This window comes from Humulus lupulus, chromosome 9 (assembly GCF_963169125.1).
Source record: "Humulus lupulus chromosome 9, drHumLupu1.1, whole genome shotgun sequence".
Lineage (NCBI taxonomy): Eukaryota > Viridiplantae > Streptophyta > Magnoliopsida > Rosales > Cannabaceae > Humulus > Humulus lupulus.
The window spans coordinates 94,427,430-94,434,222 of NC_084801.1; positions in this window are offsets into that span (position 1 = coordinate 94,427,430).

Sequence of the window (6,793 nt, forward strand, 5' to 3'; positions counted from 1 at the left end):
GCCTCCCTCCTCACAGCCCTCTCTCTCCATATCTTGTTTTCCGCTTCCTCAACGGTAAGAGCCTTCTCCACAGCCTGGGCATAAGTTGTCCCTCCAGGAACTGTGGTAATCCTTACATCTCAGGCTATCATAGCATTCAGCCCTCTGATAAATCTATCCTGCCTAGCTGTATCAGTAGGCACAAGATCTGGTGAAAACTTCGCAAGTCTGTCAAACTTCAAGGCATATTCTGTAACTGTCATACTGCCCTGAACCAGCCCCACGAACTCATTTATCTTCGTTGCCTTGATGGCAACATTATAATACTTCTGACTGAATAGATCCTTAAATCCTTCCCAAGTCAATGCAGTAACATCTCTGGTCTGTGAGGCCACTTCCCACCAGATTCGGGCATCCTCTCTCAGCATATATGAGGCCCAATCCACTCTATCATGTCCCTCTGCCCTCATAAAATCAAGAATGGTAGTAATAATGGTCATCCACTATTCAGCCTTCAGTGGATCAGGTCCTCCCTCAAAGATCGGGGGCTGCTGCTTTCTGAACCGCTCATACAACGGTTCCCACTTGTTCCCAACCTCAACTGGCTGCACAACAGGTACCACCGCAGGTGGCACAATGGGGGCAACACTCCCAGATGGAGCCTGCTGCCGCAGAATTTGGATCTGTTCATCTTGGCTCTGAAGTCGAGCATGCATGTCTGCCATCAACTGCTGCCAGTTCTCAGGGACTGGCGGAGGGGTCCGGCCCTGATCATCATCTCTAGTCCCGGACCTGCCGGCTAGTCGCGTAGATTTTCTTGGACGCATAATTATCCAAGTCAATCTACAATTAACGACTTGGCAATCAGACTATGATGACAGGGTAATAATCCTTTCATGATCCATCACTAGAACTTCAATCATTCACAAGCAATCAATTTCATAGCAATTTATCCAAATATTCATCCATATATTCATTCACATGCATAGCAGTGCTGATAAGCACGCCTCAATAACAACATGCAATAGTCAAGGGCCATGCCCTATCAGTATCTCATGCTCCCTATTAATCAAATAGATATCAACTGTCATATCTCATTCAAATCATTTAAGCACATAATCATGTGTACACAATTACCAAATCCTGAGTCAAGCTTGTCTTTCGCGGCGAATGTACATGTCCAGCCAGTCTTCAGGAACCCATAAACCTAGGATGCTCTGATACCAAGTTGTAACGCCCTGGATAGCCAAGACCGCTACACTGTGTGTGTTTATAAAAATGCCAGACCTGCTAATCAAGTCATTTAATTAAAAACGTGTTACCGAAACTATAATTGAACTAGGGTTAAAATATTTTGGTCTCAAACGTTGCATTTCTTATAAATAAACATTTTCTGTTTACACGGGATCCCAAAATAATAGAATTAAAACCATTTACAAAAGATTCGAGATTTAATTACAGTATTTTCCATACTAAGGAAAAATAGACAGTTAAGCAATCCCTATCCTGATCCACTCCTTGGCCATGGAGACCGAACAACTGACTATGTATATTCTGCCCCGCAACCCTCCACCTCAGGGTTGGTCTAACTTGCCTTTGCCATTACCTACACCACGTAGCACCCGTGAGCCAAGGCCCAGCAAGAAAACACAATAACAGAGCATAAGCAGTCAACAGACAATCCAATATCTCATAGCACATAGGCATGTTCTCAATCATATAAGCATTCATGATAATCAAGTATTCAGCATACTAAACATATCAACTCATATCAATCACCAATTTACAAATGATAAATAGGGTTAGTGTAACGCCCTACTACCTTAGAGCCGCTACTTAGTGAGTTTAAGACAGAAATCGTGCTTTTGACTGACTCTAAGTGGTTTCTAAAACCAAAAGTGTGAATAAATCAAAGTTTAAGGCTGTACTCTTTTAATATGTTTAACTTCATTGAAAACGTTAAGTATAAAACATCTGGGATCCCAAAATAAGGTTTACAAAATATTTACAACTCAAAAATAGATTTACACTTGATCAACTATCAAAAGAATGGTAAATACAGCCATATACAAAAATGCCCCCAACCAAAGCAGTCGGGCAGGCCGAACATGTACGCGCCGCCCCCACGCTCTCCATACTCATGGCCGGTTGACTGACTCTTTGCTTTTACCTGCAACACGGAGCACCCGTGAGCCGAGGCCCAGCAAGAAAACCCAAATAGTACATAACATATGCAATTAATATAGCTGACATAATCCACTGATAAAAAGGAAAACTATCAGACTAAACAAGCACGGCCATGCCGCCCCCGAGGCCTTACCAAAGCTTGGGGTCTCGGTCCTCACCGTAGGATAACTCATGTATCCCATGGGTCCCACCCTGGCTATAGCATCCCATGTGATGAGCGTTACTTCCGGCCCCAAGGCCGTACCCGGCCTTCGCCGCTCTCGGCCTTAGCCGTTCATTTCATTAGAATCGCACGTATAATACATTTCAAGATAATCATTCAAGCATATAATAATTCATCTAAGGTTAAACAATTGCACATAACACAGTCTAGGGCCATGCCCTGCAATCACACAGTGGGCCCATGCCCTATTCTCGGGTGTTACAGTTTTCTTACCTGTATTCCGAGCTTCCTGATGCACTAAAGCTGCGAGCACGGTCCTCTAACCCGAGCTTTTCCAAAGAACTCAAGTGGAGAATCCACCTTAAAAGTTTCCTTGTTCTCCTCCTAAGCTCCCACTTCAGCCCTTCTACACCTCTTCTTCTTTCTTCTTCTTGCCCTAGCCTTTCTTTCTTCTTCTCTTCCAATTTTATCAAAACACCAAATGACCCAATGCCCAAACCGTATACCCCATAAACCCAACTGAAAATTTTCTAATTGCCTTGCCAAATGACCAATTTACCCCCTTCCTAATAACCCTTCCTAACTAAACCTTCAAGGGTACTTAAGTCCTTTCATTTCTACCATTTTCTATCTAAAACTTGTTACTCACAGCAGTTACAAATGGTTACCCAGGTTACTCAATTGCCAGTAACTAGAACCACTCATTCACAACTCAACCTATAAGATTCCCAAAGTACCCCTAGGCTCCTCCCGAGCCGGGTACAAAATCCCATTGTGATTTATAGATTAATTGACTCATTAGGACCGTCTCGATGCGTGCATCCTGATAATAACACCGCACTCACATGGCACAATTCACATAATACAATTATCACAGTTATGCCCTAAAATGGCCAACTTACAAATATGCTCATTCTAAGATAATCAGGTCTACATGCGTACTAATTCACATAGTCATGCATCTTAAATTATCAAATAGTCATGTAACATGCATTAATATCCACATAATAATGTGGTCTCAACAATTATCACATATATATACAGTTATGCCCTCAATGGGCGAAAATTACAATTATACCCTTTTGTTGACGCGGTTCTTCGCCAACAGATACTTAAGAGAAGAAGAGAAAGGGATTAGTACTGAAAGTAGAACCGTCACAGATATGAAATCTTATAGGATGAACTAGGTGACTTGAGACACTTTTTTTAAGTGGTTCGAAGGTTAAAATCCTTCTATTCCACTAGTCAATATTATTGATATCTCCTGGGTATTTGGTTTACAAAGTATATAGTTCTTCAAAAACTATTTTTCCCAACCCCTATCAACTCCCAGGGTCTCCATATTTATAGGAGAAGGCACCTGGAAGTTGGTAGGGAGGTCATCCCGTGACCTTACCATTTGTCATATCAACTCTGTGACATTCATGATTAATTCCTAAACCTGACACATAAGTGTGGTCTGATAAGCATGGAAGGAGATAATGGGCCGCACGACCCAATCCAGCTGTGGGTGTTTGATACGCACGTTCTTGCTGCGTGTCCGAGAAGTCAGGGGGATATCGGACATGTGATGTCAGATATATGCACGTTTATCTTGCGTGTGTTGACTTTGTAGAGGGTCAGAGCTTCATGGGCAGCTCGTGCCATGAGAAGCTCGTAATACGAGCTTCTCCCCTGATCTGACCTTCGGCCTTCTGATTCTGGGAAATTTGGGCGAGCTAATATCCTCGGCCTATGGGCGCCTCGGACTAAACTTGATTAATCCGAGGCACGACCTTCTAATCAGCCCGTGGGAAAACCAGGGCGTACATCTACCCCCCAAGCTCCTGCTCGTGGTTCGTGATGTCATATATAGGAGACCACAGTAGGGGCTTTCAGACTTCCCCCCCAACCCTTCACATTCCATTCTTTTCGCAGGCGTCTGACACGTGGAAAGTCGTGGGTGGCGACGGTACGTTTTACGAGAACCGCATTTAATGGCCTAGCCTATTGCCCAGCCGTCGCTTCATGTTTCGAGTGGAAGGCCTCAGATCCCTCACTAGGGCCACCCAAGGGTCTTCTACACGTGATCCTTTCCTTGTATAAAAGGGTGTGGCCACCCTACGCACGGGCCACCCTTTCACTCAAAAAAATTCTCAAATTTCCTTCTTCTTTCTCTGACCTTCCGAAGAACGAAACCCTCATCTCTGCTGCCCTCACTCTCCTTATTCAGGAAGCTTAGGCGCACAAGTTTCTCCAAAGCTTTGGAAGCCACTGCACCGACGAAGCCCCCACCAACGCAACACTCTCGCTCATCACCCAGCCATACACTGTAAGTTTTCTGACCCTGTCCGTTTTGAAAATATGCTACTGTAGCTTAGGTAAGAAAATTTTTACTGTAGTCGCATGCATGGGGTTTCTGGGTTGCGTGGATATGGAGGGTGACAGCCCTTTTTAGACTAGGGCACTCTTATTGTAGGAAATTGCCTTGGGGCATGGGTTTCAAAATGCTCCTTCAGGAACCATTTCTGGGTAGGATCTTTAGGAATTTTGGGTGCAAAACCGGGTAGCTTAGGGAATACGCCTCAAAAGCGGTTTTGCAACGTTCTGCCTGCTGAAACTTTCCCCCCAAGGCAAGTTTTTACTCTGAACCCCCTGACACACGAATTCCGAGTAATCGGGGATCTGTTAAGGGCATAGGCGCGTGTTCATTGTACCGCGTGGTTCCACTCTCCCCGGGTTGGGCTTACCTCAGCTCGTGTAACGAATAATTGCTTCGTCCTCCTGCTTGGGTCTCCTTTTCTAAAGTGTTTCTTTTGTTCGATAGGCGACCAGATGGCCCCGAAGAGGAATCTGCCCCAGAAGAAAGTGGGAAGCTCGGCCTCCCAGAAAGAGAAAGGAAAGGCGGTGGTGCCCAACTCGCCGATTCCCCACTTTGGGCCGGCCGTGGAAAAACAGGTCAAGGTTGCCCCCGACGCGTTTTTCGAGGCGGAGAGAATCGTCTCGAAGATAACCGACCAGGCAAAGATCACCAAAATCTTCATCAACCACAACATTCCCCTGGGGAGGGCCTCCGTAATTGTCCGACCTGCTGCGGAGGGTGAGCGGAGCTGCACGCCGCTCGACGAGTCGTTCGCGGCCTGGAGCGGTGAACACTTCAAGGCAGGGGCCTTCCTCCCCCTGGATCAGTACTTCGCTGATTTCCTGAATTATGTGGGGTTGGCCCCATTTCAGCTCCCTCCCAACTCCTACCGTCTGCTGGCGGGGTTGAGGTATTTATTTCAGAGGCATGAGTGGGAGGTCCCCACTCCTGCCGACATACTATACTTCTTTTGCCTCAAAGCCAGCTCGGACCAGCGGGGGCGAGGCGACGGGTTCTATTACTTAACCCGTTTCCCTAATACGGCGGCGGTCATCGAGCTGCCAAGCCACCCGAATGACTTCAAGGACCAGTTCTTCATGTCAACTGGGTTCCGCAACTGCGATCATCATTACTTTAATCGCCCTCGTAAGTGATCCTTGATCTTAGCCCGCCTTTTAAGGGTTATTTTGTTTTAGCTCCTCCCTTATTCCACTTCTGATTTCACCCAATCTTGCAGCCATCTACGCGAGGACCGAAAAATCTGCGACCCTCGGAGGTCAATACGAAACACTGGCGAGCTTGCCCCCCAGTGAGAAAGATTATCACGCGCTCGTGACGGATGAGACGATGGTATACTGCAAGCTGATTTTCCCAAATCAGACTTTGAACTTGAAGAGGCCCCGGGGGCCGCCCCCAGCTCGCGACAACCGACCGACCGTCGTGGAGGAGATCGGCGACGACGAAGGTGAGGAGGAGGGCGACGAGGTTCCTCTCGTGATGAACAGGAAGAGGACCTTGGAGGTCGCCCAGAGGATGGGCGAGGAGAGGGTCCAATCCGGAGCAGCCGCGGGTCCTTCCGGCCAAGGTAACCCTTACTTATTTAAGAATGTAGATAGGGCCACTGCAGACCCCCGGCTAGTTAGGTTCAATCCTAGGCAGATCGTCCATCATCACGGGAGGGACTCGGACCTGGATACGCTCCTCCTCCATTGTGTTGACCGGCTCGTGCTGGATCACCAAGAGAGTCAGCCTAGGGGTACCGTAGTAGTAGATAACACCCTAGCTTTTTGGTCGATCATTTTTGAGGAGTATGGGACCAACTTACGCACGTGGCCGTCGCTCCAGAGGGGCATCTATGCTCCGGGGCTTAGGCAGTATGTAGAGGAGTCCAGCCCCGAGTCAGAACCGGACCTAGAACCTGCGCCAGTTCGTGAGATAATCGCCTTAGGTTCTTCCAGCTCGGGGGGTAGGGCTCCCTTAGCATTCATTTACTTGTTGCCTTTAAACTTTCGCTTCTATTTCTGTATGATTGCTACCCTGTAATAACCATGTTTTTTGTCCTTGGCAGAAGAGATGTCTCAGCCCGGAGGTAATCTGCGGGGCGTGGTCTTCAGCGGGAACCC